This window comes from Microtus oregoni, unplaced genomic scaffold (genome assembly GCF_018167655.1).
Source record: "Microtus oregoni isolate MIOR12 unplaced genomic scaffold, Mior012 000001F_ref0000356, whole genome shotgun sequence".
NCBI lineage: Eukaryota > Metazoa > Chordata > Mammalia > Rodentia > Cricetidae > Microtus > Microtus oregoni.
Genome location: NW_024543060.1, coordinates 67,015,757 through 67,036,397, shown reverse-complemented (window position 1 = coordinate 67,036,397; position 20,641 = coordinate 67,015,757).

Sequence of the window (20,641 nt, the reverse complement as noted above, 5' to 3'; positions counted from 1 at the left end):
ACACCTGACGGAAACAGCTCAAAGAAAGGTTTCTATTATTTGTGGTTTCAGAGGACTCCATTCCTCATGGCAGGAAAGGCACCATGGGACAACTCAGATTGTGGCCACTAGGTGGGGAGGGAAGAGATGGGGAGAGAGAAGTAGAGACCCAGCCCTGTGTGCCTCTTCTTCCTGCTGGGCCCCATAACTCTCAATGTTCCCATAATTCCTCAAACTAGCACCGCCAACTGTGAACCAAGAATCCAAAACATTAGCTTGTGGTAATGTCTTAGTGAGGGTTTCTAATGCTGTGACCAAACATCATAACCAAAAAGAAAAAGAAAAAAAAGTTAGGGAGGAAAGGGTTCATTTGGTTTACACTTTCAGCTCATAGTCCATAATTGGAGGACCTCAAGCAGGGTTAGGAACCTGGAGGCAGGAGCTAATGCAGAGACCATGGAGGGGTGCTGCTTACTGGCTTGCTCCTCATGGCTTACTCGGCCTGCTTTCTTACAGTACCCAGGACCACCAGCCTAAGGATGGCTCCATTCACCATGGGCTGGGCCTCCCTCATGGATTACTAATGAGAAAATGCCTTACAGCTGGATCTTATGGAGGCATTTCCTGAACTGAGGCTCCTTCCTCTCTGAGGACTCTAGTGCATGTCAAATTAACACACAAACCAGCCAGCACAACTGACCTCTTGTCAACGTGACACACAAACATCCATATTAAGCCACAACCTCCCTTTCTTATTCCTCCCCCAGATCTTAAATAACTTTAAAAGTCCCACAGTCTTTACAAATTCAAACACATTAAAATTTCAGTCCTTTAAAATAGCCAATCTCTTTAAAACTCCTAAGTCTTTTCAAATTCGAAGTGTCTCAACTGTGGGCTCCAGCAAAAAAATACTTTCTTACTTCCAGAGGGAAAAATCAGGACACAGTCACATTCAAATCAAAGCAAAACTAAATCCTGAGCTTCCAGTGACTGGGATCCACTCGCCACCTTCTGGACTCTTCCGCGTCACTTCTCCGCCTCTGCCCTCTGCAGCACACACAGCTGGGCTCTGGATGGTTTCACGCTACTGCCGCTGCTGTTCTCTGCAGCCATCCTGTGGTCCTGGTATCTCCAAAATGCTGGGCTCGCTTGCTGCAACTGGGCTGCACTTTCAACAACAGCCGCTCACAGGCTCTCTTTATGGTGCCTCAACTCCTCTGCCTGACCCCTTCAGTCCTGGGCCTTCAACTGCCACTGAGGCTGCACCTTCACCAGTAGCCTTTTCTGACCTCGCAGAGCGCCAAACCTCAGCTGCTCTCCATGGCCTCATGCCTTCAAAACCAGTACCACCTGGGTGACTCTTACACATGACCAAGTCTGGCTGCCAGCACGGGGCACAGCCTTGTGTTCTGTGTGCTCAGGAAATGCTTCTCGGAAGATTTGCCCTCAACAGTGCTGGATGCTTCTTAATCATCACCAATTTCTTAGCTCCAGCTGAGCAGCATCTGTTGTCTCAGGAAGGTAAGGGTTTCACTTCGGCAGCTCTGGGATCTTGCTGATCACAGCTGACTCTTCAGCCCCAGCTAACCAGAGCCACAGAAGCTTAAATCAAAATAGCAAGTGACCCTGAGAAAGTGTTTAAACTTCCCTCTGAAACTCCACAAGTCAGGCCTCCATCTTCTGTACTGCTCACAACATTCCTAGCTTCCAGGCCTCTACAGAACATCCCACAGAGCTCTTAACCCACAATGACTCTTCAACCCCAAAGTTCCAAAGTCCTTCCACAGTCCTCTCCAAAACCCGGTCAGGTCTGTCATGACAATACCCCACTACGCTGGAACCAATTTGTCTTAGTTAGGGTTTCTATTGCTGAGACCAAACTCTGTGACCAATAAGTTGGGGAGGAAAGGGTTTATTTGGCTTCACTTCAGCATTGCTATCCATCACTAAGGGAAGTCAGGACAGGAATTCAAAACAGGGTTGGGTCCCGGAGGCAGGGTACTGCTTACTGGCTTGCTTCCGATGACTTGCTCAGCCTTCTTTCTTACCGAACCCAAGACCACAGCCCAGGGAAAACACCACCAACCATGGGCTGGCCCTCCCCCATTGGTCACTAAGTGAGAAAATGTCTTACAGCTGGATCTCGCGGAGGCATTGCCTCAACTGAGGCTCCTTCCTCTCTGATGACTCTGGCTTGTGTCAAGTTGACCCACAACCAGCCAGTACAGGTAGCTACTTCAGATGCAGAACCTAGCTCTGCCTCTTCTAGATTTTCATTGCCTTGTGTCCACTAGTTAAAGCAAGTGCTGTGGTAAAACACCATGACCCAAAGCAACCTGGGGAGGGAATAATTCATTTGGTTTACATGTCTGCATCAGAGTCCGTCACTGAATGGAGTCATGACAGAAACTCAAACAGGGCAGGAACCTGAAGGCAGGAGCTGGTGCAGAGGCCGTGAAAGGATGCTGCTTACTGGCTCACTCAACTTGGTTTGTTCAACCTGCTTCCTTATAGAACCCAGGACCACCAAACCAGGGGACCATCTACAGTGGTGTGAGCCATTCACGTCAATCACTGATTATGAATAAGCCCTATAAATTCACCTATAGCTTGATCTTTTTTAAAAAATATTTATTTATTTATTATGTATACAATATTCTGTCTGTGTGTATGCCCTATAGCTTGATCTTATACAGGCATTTTCTCAGCTGAGGTTCCCTCTTCTAAGATGACTCTAGCCTGTGTCAAATTGAGATAAAACTAGCCAGCATACATGTGCACATAAAATAAATAATGTCCCCTCCCTCTAATCTGTCTTTTACAGAGTCCCAAGCACTGAACCACCACACACATACACACACATGTCAAGATTATTACACATTCAGTTTATAACCTCATGTAATATGTGTTCAATAAATGCTGATGGTTTTTTCATGCTCAAGAAATAGAAATCCTTGGAAGGTACAAATATCAAACTAGATCATTTCTAGTTTCTTTTTGTAAAGGCGATCTCTTATGTGATCTTCAGCAGTCCATGAAACAATTGGCAGAGTGGGTGAATTTTGTTAGACTTGATGTGTGTGAGTGAGTGTGTGTGTGTGTGTGTGTGTGTGTGCTAGAACTTTAAGTGTTCTTGGAAAGCATTCTACCACTGTACTATTTTCTATAACTTATATTTCACGCTTACTGGTGTGTAGACATTGATACTGTTCCTATTTTACAGATGGAGAATACAAGACTCAGAGATGTGAGGTGACTTCTTGACATTTACAACCCCTGTGTAGTGAGTCATCCGTGCTAGATTACCTCCTGGGGATGAGGTTAAAGATGAGGACAGAGGAAAAGACAAGAGAGGGGGGTCATGGCAAAGGATCGATAGAAATGGGCTAAATGAATAGTGACTTATAATCTATTAAGTGGGTGCTCAGATATTTGCCAAATGAATAATTGGCATGGAATCAAACGAACAGCAGCAGGTCTTCCCTCTGGCCACACCTCTTTAGCCATATGAATATTATGGAGAAAGAACAGCCTTTGGTCCCACCTAGAATTCTGATAAATTTCAAATTTCCCATCCACTTATTTTTTAAATTAATTTGTTTTTAACATCCAGACTGCAGTTCTTCTTTCTTCCTTTCCTCCCTGTCCCCTCTCTCCCACTCCCCATTCACTCCTCCTTGTCTCTTCAGAAAAGGGTGAGCCTCCCGTGGATATCAACCAGCCATGACATCAAGTTGCAGTGAGACCAGACACCTCCCCTCCTATCAAGGCTTGAGGAGGCAACCCAGTATGAAGAAAGGGTCCCCAAAGCAGGTAACAAAGTCAATGACAGCCCCTGCTCCCACTCTTCAGAGTCCCACAAGAAGACCTCACTACACAGCTGTCACGTATATGCAGAGGGCCTAGGTCAGCCCCATGCAGGCTCCCTGGGTGTCAGTTCAGTCTCTGCGAGCCCCCATGAGCCCAGGTTAGTTGGTTCTGTGAGTTTTCTTGTGTTGTCCTTGACCCCTCCTGCTCCTTTTCCCCAGGATTCCCCAAGCTCCCCCTAATGTTTGGCCATGGGTCTCGCATCTGTCTCCATCAGTGGTAGGATGAAGCCTCTCTCCATCCATTTCATGTTAAGGCATCTTCGATCAGAGGACAACATGAAATTGCTGTATTATGTTATGTCTTGTTTTTCTCTTCTTCTCTTCGAAGGTGCAACCTAGAAGACACATAGACCAGCTGGACGAGTGGATTAACCCCCACTTCTCCTACAGTTCCACAGCTCCGTAGCATTGTTCTGTAAACAAGGCCGGATGGAGTATTTGTGCAGTGAAATCCCTTGGAACAAAATGGGATCCCTTCTGCAACCACTCTGCCCCAAAGCACATTCAGAAGAAGATGGGTCCCACTTTGTTCCTTTGCAATTCTCATTCCCATCAGTCAAGTGCAGAGCTCTGGAAGACTAGATTCTTTTAAACTCTTTGAATGTCACTTGCTGACACTCTGTGCTTTTTCCCCCCCCCTGGGCCAAATGACTCAGGTTCATTCAGATTAAAGAGCTTCCATTTGTGGTTAAATAAAGCCAATTGTGTCCTTGACCATGTAATTAAAACAAATGAGGTTATGACCCCGGACTGCAATCCAAGGAACCTATATAAGCGTTAATAGAGATCCCTGAAGTTATTTCTTGTTCTGAGGGGTCATTTCAGACAAGATATCACTTTGTGTATAGCCCAGAGGCATCCATCAAATTCCCATTAGACCACAATTTGGCTGAATAAATTCTATTAGAAGTGATTAGAGTTTAGAAGGACCCAGATAGCGACTTCACCCCAAGAGGCGGCCATCACTCTCGTAGGGTCTTAGATTGCGGAGAGGATAATCAAGTGGGCGGCATCAGGATTAGGATCTGGCAACCAGGTCTCTTGCCTGGGTTCCACTCTGGCTTTCTTCCAGTCAAACTCTCTCCAGAAACTGAGAAGGCCATGACACAGAGGTGATCTTACCACCTGAAGTCAAGCCCTGTCCTCCAGACCATCACCAAATGGTCTCGGAACTAATGCCAGGTTTGTCTTGATCCCATCTGGTTCCCCCTCCACACACACAGGAAATCGCGCACACTCTTAGTCCTTAGAGCAGGCCATAGGATGGACCTTGTGGGCTGGGGCCCTCATGTGCTCTCATATCTGTCCTGATGTGAAAGGAAGATTCTTTGGTGAAAAAAAAAAAGAAAGCTGAGACACAGGCCTTAGAGTTCCCATTTGTACTTTTGCTCTGAACTCTGAAAATGACAGGCACAGGCTCGCAAGGGCAAAGGAAAGTAATGTAATAATTGATTTAATTTTATTTGCGTACCAGCTGGGACACTAGCTCTCTAATGGCCAAGCTTACAGGAACCCACCTCTCACATAACCGATGTGCAGATGGAAGATCCATTCATTTGTAGTGAGAGTCAAATCTGCCAGACTGCGCTCATCACGGCAGTTCACGTTTGATCCCCGTAAAAAACTCTAGCTAGAAAGTCAGGGCAAAACAGGAAGCCTTCTTAGAAAACAGAGGCTTAGAGCAAGGAATGGGGTGAGCAAGGTCCATGCATCAGATGGTCCATGCACTGAGTCAGCCAGCTCCAGCTTTAAGGATGCACATGCTGAGTGTGCCTAGCACCCATGCGGCAGCTTGCTGGGAGAGTCTCTGAAGATGAGCACTAACCACTTGTGGACCGTGCTTCTACCTGGAGATCCTCCATGGGACGATGCTTTAACTGGGAAATCCTCTACGTGGTATCTCCACTAAGCTCATGGATCTCCATGCACAAGCGTATTCATTGCACCAATAGTCAACTGTTTTGTTTTCTGTTTAGTTTTTTTTTTTTTTTTTTTTTTTTTGCTTTTTCCTTCTTGAAATTACACCTCCCAGGGTAAAAGTTTTGGGAAGAAACTCTCAATTCATGGTTGGTTAGATTAAATGCCACCGACAAGCCTGAAAGAGAAGTTAAGAGTCCCAGTACTAGAAGGAAATGGTTCACAACTTTGTAAATATTTTGGAAGTTGTTTCTACCCCCTAGAAGGGACTTTGACTAGAACAGATAACACAGGACAGTTTTCAGTTTTTATTGTAGGTACTCCCCAGTATTTTTCCATTCAAACCTTCAGCTTATGATTTGGAATGACAGGTCACTGTAAATATTGTTTGTGTTCTATATCTATACTCAGGATTTGGACTCAGGAACACAACAGGAATCAGGCTTCCCATGGTTCCTTTCCTTTCAGCATCTTCGTCCATCATGGTCTTTTCCATTTCTCTAGTCACCAGCAAACTAAGGAGCCATCCTGGAATATTTTTGTGCTCATAGAAAGAAAAGGGGGAAAAATCTGGCAAATTATCACTTAGCGAGGGACATGTCTTCACATCCTCCCGTCTCAAAGGTTAAGTGTTCTGATATATGTGTTCAAGGTCTTAAAAGAATCAGAGACAGGAATAAAAACTCAGGGAGATCAGCAGAGCAGCTGTTTGGGCACACATGCCTTGACTCTGTGCCCTCCTTTCCTCCCTTCCTCCAGAGATACAGACAATGAGAGACGGTGGGGGAGGAAACCTCATGCTTCCTGAGGTCTGGAGGTAGGAGCTGGATTACAAATGCAATCAGTTGCTTGTGTTGTCTCAACCAGTGGCAAAAGATAAGGATATGATCAAATCAGGCCTGCTGAGGAAGCATGGAAGGGATGGTTCTAAGTTTTACACGCATCTGAAATTCGTTTTTAGGTTGCACACATGTGTGTGGGTTATTTTTAAAGAGAAGAGAATTCCGCAGCTATGATTCTAAAACTATTCCCCTACTTGGCAGCCACATCTGCACAGACTGCTGACACTCTCAAAAGTCTTTCTAGGCAATCCCAGCCTGGCTTCTTGTTCTTAGTAATGCTGTTCTCTCTTCTTTAGACTTTTTCTAGCACATTTATTTATGTATGGGGGTATGTGTGTTCACATAAATGTCCATACGCCCCAGCGCACATGTGGAAGTCAGTGGACAATGTTATGGGGTTGGTTTTTTCTTCCCACCATGTGGGTTCTGTTGTCAGAACTCAAGTCTGGAAGTGTGGTGGCAAACCCTGCTACCCATTGGTTCTCTCACCAAACAAGTTTTCTCTTCTTGCTATTCCTCACGCCTACTTAAAAATCTGGGCTCTGAAGGGACCTCACATTTTGCATCTCAGCAAGGCATGACAGGTACCAGAGGGAACCAAGCTAGATGAACATGTTTCCAGACGAGACGTAAATGGAGACACCCACTGACCAAGGCACGAGGCAAATTCTGGTCATGAACCTAAACATTAGACACAACTGACAATCAAGTCCCAACAGCAACAGAAAACAGAAAGCCCCAGCAATGATAACAACAAACATTTACAAAAATAAAATCATACAATCATATTACTGCTAAACCATAATAGATAACCTGCGAAGATAAGTTGATAAAGAATTTTCTGTAGATAATAATGGAAAATAGGGTGGGAGAAAGAATACATAGTCTCCTCTGAAATTGGTAAAGAATAGCACACACATGTTATTGTAAAGTGTGAGCCCAGTGCAAGAATCATTAGTGAAAACAGGAGAATATGGCTGTTCTGTGCAAGACAGAAGCTGCACATGAGTGAAAGATAGTTTGGGCGCGAGCTTGCTAGCCCCGAGACCACTAGTATGTATTGTTCTAATAAGTGTTCTTCTACACTGACTTTTGTCCATGTGTGTCCAAATCAGTTCACTGGAGAGTAGCTTCGTGCTCCCTGTCTAAAAGCAAACAGTCTCAGCACTTCCCTTATTACACACCCTGCAATTTGGAACCCTTTTATCCCCTGTAATCCAGAAACACTGTATCTAGGGCAGTGAATCCCCCAGGGCTAGGATGACTACCAAGGACAATCTTCACTGTTTCTGGGTTTCTGCACACAAAGGCTGAGATGTCGCTGACGTGATTGGAGGGGGAGCTTGTGTAATCACGCCAATATGCTTTGCAACAAGAGACGAACACTTCCGATAAAAAGCTAACTGGGGAAGGGACGTAGCTCTCCGGTGGCCCCTATGACCGTAAATGTGTGTTCTAAGTGAAAACGGAAATACAAAGCTGTGGAATGTTCTCTCGTGCTTTCTAATCACGGTAGCAGCCTCTTGGGAGTCATAATTGTTCTCATTCTCTCTCAGACTCATTTGCACGTCTTTGCTGCGTGTGCGCACGTCCCTGGCTTCCCGCTAGACAGGGAAGGTTTTCATTTCCCTCCGTGCTTATCCCTCATGTACACACCAGCTGCCTCACCTGAAATTTGAGGACCAGGGAGAGGCTGCTCCAATCAAAAGCACGAAAGCCCAGAGCCAGAGAATTCGCCGAAGACAAAGGTTTTTAATCTAGTTGAAACAGAGAGAGTTGCTTCGTGAGGCAGGAGGGTCAGCTGCTAACTACTGCCCCACTCTCAGGCCGGGGTAACCCAATTCCTTATGTCCTAGGCAACAGAAATTCCAGCAGCACTGGCTTCCGCCCAGTGGCTTGTGCTGGCCCTAAAATCAGCAGTCTCTGGGTGGGGCTGGAAAATCACCTGGAGAGAGCCCAACCACATGCCAGGACTTTACCAGCCCCGGCCTCCCCCAACCCCCACACTCACCAAAGCACCCTTCCAACTAGGTCTGCAGAACCATGGCTCCACTCAGGGCCCCTTCTCTTTCATCCCATACTCCCAGGCTTTCCCTGGGACAAATGGGGAAAGATGACAGTGTGGTGGTTACATAAGTCAATATTGTCAGCTGGATGCTGCTGGGGGGGGGGGGGAGGGGGCTGAGGGTGGAGCTGTCTGCAATGCTGTCCCTAAAGAACTGTGCAGGCTTGTGTCTGTGCCGTCGTCATGATGGCACAGAAACCGAACGGTCTGAACTCAGTCACCAGCTTTATTTCTAGACTTACCTGAGTCCTGTCACTAACTAGTTACTTCCTGTGAAAGGGCCAAGTCTGTTCCATGCTGAAACCATTTGAGCTCTTTAAGCCTCTCTTGCTCCTTATTAAAACTAAAGCGACTCAGGCAGATCTCTGAGTTTGAGGCCAGCCTGGTCAACATAGTGAGTTAGGCTATGTAGAGAGACCGCTTCTCAAAAAAGCAAAACAAACAAAAGAAAAACAATGAGGGAAACTAGACTGGGATGAGTAACAGTGATGACTGCTGATTTCTAAATATTTCTACTGTCAATTTTTTAATTTCAGCAAAGCCTACTAGTAAAACATAAAGATCTGGCCATGGTGTTCATTTGATTATAGCAATGCTATTAAGGGAGGTTGGCAAGCTTCAGCATTAACTTTGGGGCCTAAAGATTACTAATCATTTTGAGCACTTGATACACAATGGTGTAACATGAAGGGGTTATGTTGGGGTTCATGTCCTGCCCAGTTCCCCACAGCCGGCAAGCCAGGCAAGAAAATCACACAGAGATCTCCATAAGTTATCAAACTGATTGGCCTATTAGCTCAGGCTACGTATTAGCTCTTGTAGCTTATATTAACCCATTATTCTGATCTATGTTAGCCATATGGCTCAGTACCTTTCTCAGTGGGGCAGCTCACATCTTGCTTCTTCGATGGTCTGGGCAGAACTGCGGAGGGAGCTTCCTGCTTCCCAGAATACTCCTGTTCTCATCACCCCACCTCTACTTCCTGTCTGGTTGACCCACCTATACTTCCTGCCTGGCCAATTAGCATTTATTTAAAACATGATTGACAGAATACAGACAATTCTCCTGCACCACAACAGGACCTGTTGTGAATGAATTCATTTTGTGTTGTCTGTGAAAGCCATACTGTCTCTTTTTGTAAGAAAACCAAAGCCTAGAGACATTAATAACTGGCCCAAAGTCGCATAGTAAGAGACAGAATAAAGAGTCCTTAAGTCTGTGTGTTCATTCACTGTGCTTAGATCAATCTCTAGCTTTTGCAGTTACTAGTGTTGTTAGTTTGTAGATATTCCTCAGTCTTCCACACGTTCATAAATAGTTGAGCCTCTACACACAAGAAACTGGGTCTCGTTTACACAACCTCTGGATGTGTAAAGTGGGGGGCTAGCAAATGTGTGGCTAATGAGCCCCATAACACAGACGCTCCAACAGGCTTCAAGGAGCAGCGACAACTTGGGTGTTTGGGGTGCAGTGAGCAAGTACTCTGAGAGCACGGGTATTCATGTGGAGCTTTTTCTAGGACATGATACGGGCCAAGAATGGATGTGTGTCAAGGAGGTCATAGCTATGCCGAAGGAAAGGCACAGGAGTGGGTATAGAGGGTCCTTGGTAAGTCTTGCCAGCTGTGCAACCCTGGGCAAGCTGTCTGCCTCGCTTAACCTACATCTGTCTCTTGGAATGGGGATGACCGGGTACGTTAGAGGGGCACAGTAAGAGCTGAACAGGATGACAGAGTAAAGTCTTGTCCTCAAAGTGGATCCACAGCCGGGCGGCATTGGGGAACCCATTGGAAAGACCTTCTTGGTAAAATAGCACCATCCACAGCAGATGAGCAGTAAGCTCCGGGGAGCTTGGGTCCATAAGAACCAAATGTAGCCTGTTATAGTTGGGGGCTCCATCTTTTTTTCATACACTGCCAAAGACAACAGGGCTCTGAGTCTTGATAATCCAACCAGAGTGGGATTATAATCTGAATGGGTTCCGTCTAGAGAGCGAGTCCTTCTGCTCAGTAAAGGACTGGTTGAAAGAGTCACTGGCTTATAAAATCAGAATGGATACAATGTAAACCCACATGTAAAAACATGTCTTAGCCCTGGGAAAGACTGCTAAACTTGGTTCTGAAACCAAAGATGATGGGAAGTCTCTCCTGCTCAGAGTGTCTGAGAGCAACTGCAAAGGAAAACAACTCAGAATGAAGGGCTCCTCGGCTTCAGTCCTGTGAAATCCCTGTTAGATGTGAAGGAGACATAGTAGTTGCTTCACAGGTCTCCATAAACCTGAGCTGAGCTCTGTATCTGCTTCCTGATGGCTAGGAGGTTTGTATGACAACTAGAAACTGTCAGGATTGGGGGGATTAGGCAGACTGTAAAATTTTCTTGACTTTGGCTACCTTAGCTCTCTTTTCCATACACACACACACACACACACACACACACACACACATATACACCACTTGTATATACATGCATCATTCATACACAGAGATACACACACAACACACATGTATACACATACACACAACCATACACACATACAAAGTCATATAACATACTTTCACACATAAATACCATACACGCACACATACACACACACATATATATATATAATGCACACACCCATATGTACATATACACACACATACCCACACTCACATTCAAACAGATGCACATACACACACAAACACACACACACCCTTGTTCCTTCTTTTCCGTGTGATTTTTGTCTGCATTTTCCATGACCTTGGTCAAAAGTTAACCATGAGAACCTGTTTTGATAACTTATCATGGTGTCATAACAGAAATGGAATAATCCCATTTGCCAGCCACTATTTGCAAAGACATTCTCTGCAGTGCTAAAGCATTTTAAATAGATGTGCTAAATTTGATTGATGTAACAATCAGTTCCAGAAAGCCTATGACTCACACAAGAATAAGAAACTGAAATGTGTGCATGTTTTATCGGCGCCCAGATTTAGATCACTGTGATTGTTCTGGAATGAAAGGCCAGGAATCCATCTACACCGCGTGCATCAGCGCAGCAGAGAGATAACTCCTCCAGTTGGAGAGTGTCGCCGACAGTCCTGTTGGGTCTGTGCACACCTCTGGAATCATGAGGATTTATATTTTATTTTTTCCACAGACACAGAAGTGAAAAATAAGAAAGTGTGTCAGTAGAGCAGGGAGTGGCCCCTCCCCCCGAGAAGCTGGGGTCTGATTGTTAAATCCAGATCCTCCCAGCCCAGAAGCGCTGGAGCTGGGATAGAACCGCCTGCATCCTGGGATTGGTTTGTGCTTCTCAAAGGTGCCCTGGGAATGGCTTTTGTCCTCCCTCAGCTGTAAGGTTACATAAAACACTGGGTAACAATGGAACATCTGGCAGGAGGTGCCAATCTACTCACGTTTAAGCATTTACATTATACTCTATTCTATATTTAATCTAGGATCTAAGCATAGCTGCCCATGGGGGAGTCCCCAGGGCCTTTATATAGGAGAAGCAAGGAAAGACCCATCAGTTTGACTCCAGGACAAGCATCAGCTTCTTCAGTGAGGGGGACATGCATGACACTGAAGAATGCAGCTTTCTGAGCATCCCTCCCCAGGTGTCTTGTATATGCCTGAGTCTGAATCTCAGGGAGACAAGGCTGCCAGAAACAGTTAGCCAGAGGCCAGGTGCTGTGAAGATGAGGTACAGCTGTCATATGGGGTATGAGTGGGGGGCAGGCAGAGTCCAGGCACAGGCCTGACAAGCAGACGAAACCTACTTCCTAGGACCATTGCGAAGACTACTGTAAGCCACTCTCTGTGGCATCTTTGGTACCCACTGGAAATCCACCAAGGAGACACAAACGTAAAAGAGAAAGAATGGCAAATGCCTCGCCACTGCTAATGGACAGACCATACCATACCACAGACCCTGGGAATTCTCAGAACGATTGGAGCTAGGACTTGACCTTAGGGGAAGGGGCCTAAACAGGCCACATCGAAGGCAGATTTGAATCTTGCAGTTTTGAGAGTGCATGAATGAACTTTCGCTCCTTTCTCCCCCAAACCCCATTTCTGTTCCTAGATCTGTGGGATATAGGAGACAAAGAACGAGTAGAAACAGATAAGTGTGTGGGAACATGAGCTGTCAACCTGACACTGAGCCATCTATTCTTACAGAAGACCCAGACAGGACACATTATAACCAGGACCATCACTCAGATGGCAACACTTACCTCAAACCCACCAACCAAGAATGAAGTCACCCCTTGCCTTAGGCCAATGGTTCTCCACTTTTGGGGTCACACATCAGATACCCTGCATATCGGATATTATACTATGATTCGTAAAAGTAGCAAAATTACAGTTAGGAAGTAGCAACAGAACAATTTTATAGTTGGGGAATCACCATAGCATGAGGAACTCGATTAAAGGGTCGCAGCATTAGGAAGGTGGAGAACCATCGCCTTAGCCAAACCTCACATGGCCATGCGGTGTGTTAGTTATCTATTCCATGTACAGCCTCAGATGGGACACTGACTTAGTCACCTTCCCCAATGTTGTAACAGGGCACCTGACAGAAAGAACCTGAGAAAAGACAGGCTTATGATGGGTCACAGTTCAAGGCTACAGCCCATCCCAGCAGGGATGCCCTGGTGGCAGGAGGCTGAGGCAGCTGGTCACTTTGCCTCCACAGAGAAGAAGCAACCAGAGGAGAATGGTAGCCGCTCAGCTCACTTCCTCCTTTTCTTGCAGTCCAGGCCTCCAGCCTAAGGAATGGTACTGCCCACTTTGGGGATGGATCTTCTTACCTCAGATAACCTAATCTCAAAAATTCCACACACGCCCAGAATCCTGGGTACTTCTAGACCCTGTCAAATGGATAGTATTAACCATCATACTAACCCGTGCTAGATAAAGTAGAAATAATACTAATTTCTACCTCTCAAAGTATGAAAATCAAGAGGCCATACTGAAGACGCCTGTGTGAGAGCTGTCATACGGATCATGTGACATTTTTAGCTGATTAAGCCCCCAAGTGGGCAGCTGAGCTACCGATCAGGTTTTCCTTTATGGAATTTGATACTTGAGAGACATTTAGCCTTGGAGAACCAATCTAGAAATGAGTGTCACCTTGATCCAGGCAACATTTTAGGATAGCCATGATGGATACAAGCACAAACAGGATCTGAACAAAGAATGAATTGGGCAGGTAAAGAGGGAACGATGTCAGGCAGTCCCCAAAGGAGAGACGAGGGTGAGCCTCTAGTGACTGTCTAGTTCCCATGAAGCTGAGCTACACTTTCTGCATTAGGTGTAGAATTCTTTCCGCATTTTTATAGGATAACCCTGTTCTGCTCTCTAGTAACATTTAAGTGTTTGTTCCTTGAAGAAAAATAGAAACTGTACAATGAAAAATACCATATGTGTTAGTTAGGGTTCTATTGCTGTGAAGAGACACAAGACCACAGCAACTCCTTTTTTTTAAATTGATTTTATTGAGCTATACAGTTTTCTCTGCTCCTCTGCTTTCCTCTTCCCTCCCATTCAACCCTCTCCCAAGGTCCCCATGCTCCCAGTTTACTCAAATCTTGTTTTTGTTTCTACTTCCCATGTAGATTAGATCCATGTACATCTCTCTTAGGGTCTTTACTGCTGTTTAGGTTTTCTGGGATTGTGGTTTGTAGAATGGTTTTCTTTGCTTTATGACTAAAAGTCACTTATGAGTGAGTACATATGATGATTGTCTTTCTGGGTCTGGGTTACCTCACTCAAAATGATGTTTTCTAGAACCATCCATTTGCCTGCAAATTTCAAGATATCATTATTTTTCTCTGCTGTGTAGTACTCCCTTGTGTAAATGTACCACATTTTCCTTATCTGTTCTTCGGTCGAGGGGCATTTAGGTTGTTTTCAGATTCGACTACAGCAACTTACAAGGAAAATATTCCTTATAATGGTACCCAATCTTTTTAGCTGAAGGGGCTCGCTTATAGTTTCGGCAGTTTCCTCCTTTGTCATCATGTTGGGGAGCATGGTGGTGTGCAGGCAGACATGGTCCTGGAGCTGACAGCATTACATCTTGAAAGAAGCAGGCCGGGCAGTGGTGGCGCACGCCTTTAATCCCAGCACTTGGGAGGCAGAAGCAGGCGGATCTCTGTGAGTTCGAGACCAGACTGGTCTACAAGAGCTAGTTCCAGGACAGGCTCCAAAACCACAGAGAAACCCTGTCTAGAAAAACCAAAAAAAAAAAAAAAAAAAAGAAAGAAGCAGGAAGTTGCCTGAGACAGTGGGCCGTATCCTGAGTATACAAAACCTCAAACTCCACCTCCACAGTGACACACTTCCTCTGGCAAGGCCACACCCACTCCCACAAAGCCCCACCTCCCAATAGTCACTGCCTGTGAGGTGATGGGGGCCAATTACGTTCAAACTACCATGCCATAGAAATACAGCAGTCGTTCTGTCCCGTTTTTTCTGCACACTTAGTGATTGCGTAGAAGAACGAGCAAGCAACCTGACCTTTCAGGGAAGAACAACTTCATGAACCTTCCACACCCTGGAAAACGGTAAACTCTCATAAACAAGGTATCAGGAGCTAGGGTCAGTCACTGCATATCCTGTGTGGAAAATTCTCGGTCTCAATAAGGGGTTGTATTCAGCCAAATTGTTTTGGCTGCACGCCAAGATCTAAATTCAACCGGGTTAAAAAGCAAGCCACGAATGTTGCAGTCCACCTGACTGCTAGGCTGGGGGCATATCTACCTTAGACATCTGTCTTTCTTCTAGCTCTTTCTTTGTGATGGCTTCAGTGTCAGGGACCGGCCAGTTCACACCATGGTAAGATGCCAGCAGCTGCAGCTTAATTCCTTCAAAGTAGTGTGCCTTTGTTTATGGTCTCAGGAGGAGTTCCGATTGGCCTAACATGGGTCTTATGCTTGTGCCTGTTGCCAAGGGAATACAATGTGTTCTTTACCTGGGTGCGTGATGACTCCTTTACAGTTAGTGGATAGGATTAGCTTCAAAAGTTCACAGAGATGGAGAGCCAAGATAGCTCTGGAGAAGAAAATACCCTAGAATGGGGAAGCCATGTGGAGGGACATTTTCATCCCCTCTGAGGCCTTATCATGAGCACCTAAGAACAAATCAAGCAGTGGCCAAAAGACTAGCACACACCCCTGGCCTCTCTGCACCTTCGCTCAAGCCTCTGCCACCCAGGGAGGCCAGGACCTGTGGTTGAGTCACTGTCCCCAGGCCCAGCTCCCCATCCAGCATCTCCAGTCACTCCCGGAGTCACCCACACTCCTCTCAGTACATTTTGCTTTTCCCCCAGTGTCCTAGGATCTTCTGGGACAGCTAGAGGGCTGTGGGCCCTGGGGAAAAAGACACAGTGTCTTTAGAAACAAGAGACCCTCCCCTGGAACAATCAGAAGACCTAGGCAGGATGAGTAGGGGAAGAATCGATTTTGCAGTCCCTGTTGTACTTAAGATCTGTTTGTTTGTTTGTTTTCCAGTGAGCTGGGTGGGTCACAGAGCTCCAAGCACCCTAAGCATGTGTTCTACTACTGTGCTTTCTTTACCCCAGCCTCTAAAATCAGATTCTTTATTATAAACAGCAGATTTACATGTAACTTCCGCCTTTCACCACGCCTCTGTTTAAAACAGAAGCAGACACCTTCGTCATCTTGCACCAGAAAGCTCAGGCATGTCTTCCTGCTTGAAGCCTCCTCTGTCTTCCATCTCTTCCACGTCCCTAAGGGGCAGCCTTTATCACCGCTAGTCCTGTTCTCCCCGTGCGAGCCAGGGACGAGGGGGCCAAGGCTTTCGGTGTTGTGATGGCTGTCTGAATATTCCACGATGCCCCAGAAGGGTCAGCAATGTCCTCAGGCTTAGCTGTTCCCAGCACCTCATACAGAGTGTGGCATAGAAAGTCGCACGTAAGTGCGGGGGAGTGATGCATGAGTGAGTCTTGGAGAGCTGGGGAAGCCAAAAATGCACAATATTTTCAGTCTCACCTTGAACAGCTTCTCCTGCTCTGGACAGGTCCAGACACTGGCTCCGGAAAGCTGAGATCCTCCAGCCTCAACAGGAACTGTGAGCAACTGTGGGAGATGGCAGGCCAAGATCTGACCGTTCACGCCAGGGGAAACACCACGGCCGTGCAGTTACTGACAGAATACGCTCAGCATTTGGACACAATAGGAAACATTCATTAAATGTTCCCTGATCAATCTGTAATTAATTTAAATGCATATGCAGTTGTGCTGGATGGAATTAAATGTGGTAGAATAAATAGAAATGCTGGATAATAAGCTGTACTCAACTGCCAATGCCCTGGAAACTTATGATAGACAATAGGCCGTTTCTATTGAACGCCTTTAAGAGGTTTTGTTTGTTTGCTTGTTTTTAGTTTGTTTTTTTTAAATGCTTGGGAAAAAAGAATATTAAATTTTTAATATAAACAGTAGTAACATAACAACATTTTTATTCTAAATATTAGCAATTAAAGCTATCACGAGAGAAGAGTGGGATGAACTTGAATGTGTTTGGGTATGCTTTCTTTCCTTACTGCCCGCACAGAAAAGGACAGTGTTTCGGTTTACACATTTCTCATTAAATGTTTGTTGATCCTGATTGCATTCTAGGAAACACGTTCTCTGGCTGAAAAAGAGAGTTCATGGACACATAAGTAACTTTCCCTTAGCATAACAAACCGAATCTCATTCTAAAACGGAAGATTTCCATGCCTTATTTACTCCTTGAAATTAGCAGCTTGCCAGAGTCTGGTATTAATGACTCTTGTACCCGCAGAGTCTTTTCTTTCTAAGTGATGTTCTGCATAGATATCTGTTTTATCTCACATCCACAAAAATCCTAAGTGGTAGAGACTATTATCCATCTGATTCTGCAAAGAGGAAATGCAATCTACAAAGGCAAGTGGCTTGTCCAAGATGACCCCAACGATATTTTGTTGGCTAACATCAAGCCACCTGATTCTGAGCTCAGATGACCTCCTGGTTATTCTGCGTTTAAACAGAAAGTCAGTCTGGTGCCACTAAAAGCTGGCTTGAGAGGTCAACTCTGGTTCAGGCACGTTATCAAGAATCTTTCTAAAATATGACCTCATTTTATATTTATGTAGGAACATAAAGAAAATGAAGGATCGGGACTGTGCTCCTTGGCAGCCATTCCTTCCTCCAATTGTATGTCATAAGATAGAGACTTTTCCGTTCATGGACACCAGCCAAGACGAGATGGATGTGGACAAGCAACACGGTTGGTAAACTGGAAGTCTCTGAAGCCACATCTCTACTGACTCTAAACAACCTCTCATCAACAATGCACCGGACTGAATTCCTTGGATGCTGCTTTAGAACTCAACCGCCTCTTTAGAGCCAGATGCAGAAATCAATGTCACATGCCCTTGAAGACTTTTAGCGTCGACAAGTGGGGATTTTACTGGAACATCCCTCCAAGTGAGTCTGATTCTTAGCATTCCCACGTGAGCTGTTAAGATAGATGGAACTTAGTGGCTGGTGACAAGAGAGTCACCCCTTCCCTGTCCCTCCACGCTCCTCCCTCACCCCATCCTGGATTATGACTAAATGGCCTCCAATCAGTTTATGGGTCCCAGAGAAATATCCCTTGCTCAAGCCATTAGCGTGCGAGTCGTTTATTTGGTGGGTCGATATCGGAGTTGGTGGTCTCTCATAAATTCTAAAGAGCTGTGCAGAAAGAAGAAACTTCTCAAGGATAAATGAGGTGATGGAGGGGATAGCGATGACATTTAGCACCAGAAAGCCTGGCTCGTTTCTTGTGCCCACAGAGATGGGAGACAGGAAGAATTCCCTTCGCTTTCAAGTCACAAGGTGGTGAGATCACGCAGGAGGTCTTGAAAGTGCTGTCAGAATAGCTTGTCTTGCTTTTCTTTTGAAGTTCTCTGGCTTCACTACTTAATGTACTATTGAAAGTCTATCACGAAAGATGAGATCCAAAAATTGTATGAGAGCAGGGAATGATGGCTTGAGCCTCTATTACCAGAACTTGTGCGCTTGAGGCAGAAGGACCACCAAAAATTTGAGACTAGACTATAGAGTGAAACTATCTTAAAAAAAAATAATAAAATCAAACCAGGATGGCTGGATGGCCCAGAGGTTAAGAGCACTGGTATTCCAAAGAACCCGTGTTCAATCCCAGCACTCACATGGCAGCCCACAACTCCAGTTGTGACTCCAGTTTCAGGGGATCTGATATCGGAGTTGGTGGTCTCTCATAAATTCTAAAGAGCTGTGCAGAAAGAAGAAACTGCAGAAATCTGCTCTGCGGGATTCTGTACACACATGGGGCACATAAATTCACACAACCACACACAGGCACACATGAAAATAAAAGATAAATAAAGAATTTTTTTTAAAAAGTTATATGAAAAAAAGGATGAAAATTCAGTAAGAGTAACTCACCCCTATTAAAATTCTCACTCAACTTTTTTGTTAGAGGGTTGGGCATCAACATCCCAGTTGTCAAGGGAATTTTTATGGTTCTATTCTTTTGAATACTCAGACAGCGCTTTCAAAGTCTTAAGCACCTTTATTAGAACTCACAAGGTTGTTAGAATTATACTCGTTTATATTGTGTGTAAAATAATAAGTTTATTTTAGATGTAGAAATATCACAGAAATAATATGGAGTGTTCCTATAAACCCAGTGCCCGGTTTCTCTTGTGCGTGTGTGTGTGTGTGTGTGTGTGTGTGTGTGTGTGTGTGTGTTACACACTTGTGTTTGCTGCATGTAAAGCGGGCAGGCATCAGTGTATCCATGTTCTCCTTCTATTGCTATCTGTCTTGCTGCCCTGAGACAGGATTTCTCGCAGAACTAGAAGTTCATCGTTTTGGTTGGGCTGGCCGACCAATCAGCTTGTAGGACCTGCCTATCTCCTTCCTCCAACAGCGGAGTTACAGGGGCATGCATCCATGCCTGGCTTTTGATATGGGTGCAGAAGACTCGAACACAGGTAATCATTCTTCATAGAAAGCCCTCTTACCCACTCAGCCACCCCCAGAGCCCTCTCCTGTGACTCATACGTTATGTGACTATGACATACTGTTCACATTTAAATGAATTTTCACACATTTTTACTATCTGAAACCTAGAGTTTCATAAATACTTTATTCATATTTTCTTTGCAACTATTATCTTTTCTCATTCTAGGAGTTCGTACAAGATGACATATTGCATTTAGTCACCACAACCCCTAAGGGTCTCTTAGCTGCTGTCCGAGTTTCTCCAAATTCCTCCATTTTGGTGGCATGACACTTTAGAGACATGCTATATTTAGGATTTAGGGGTATGTTTTTCAGGACTCGGAGGTGTTTTCCTCAGGGTCACGGGGTAACGAGTTTTGAAGAGGAAGGCTGTTAAAGGCGTTTTAATCACTAGAGGCTGGGAATGTTCAAGTGGAAAACCAAGTGTTCTTTGGCGCGGGGAAAAGATGATGGGTTTGTGGCAGCCTGGTCCACAGAGAGCATCTTGCATCAGGAAAGGCACTTCAAATACACAATCTCCCCGCGGCTCCCCCAATAACTGATGCCAATGTGTCAGAGGTCACCTCGAGTCTTTGCTGAGTCTAAATCCTGGCTGAAGACTCTCAACAGTCTCCTGTAGGTTCGCTGCTGAGTGGGGGAGGAGGAGATGCTTCAAGCTTCTAATGGAAGCTAATGGGAAACAGCAGTCGCTTTATAGAAACCACCTTAGGGTCGGTATTACTGAGCTACTGTAGCAACATGGAACTCGCAGGGTGCCTGCGATAAAATGATTTGAATATGATGCGGGATTTATGCTGTGATGAACACTCCTTCACGAGAAGAGTCGAGCCAGTGGGTCTGTGTCCCACAGCCCCACCTGAGACCATTAAGCTGTGTGGGGGCAAGCTGATGCATCCCACAGCACAGGAGAAGCCGCCCCAAATTTGAGAATAAGAAATGGGGTTG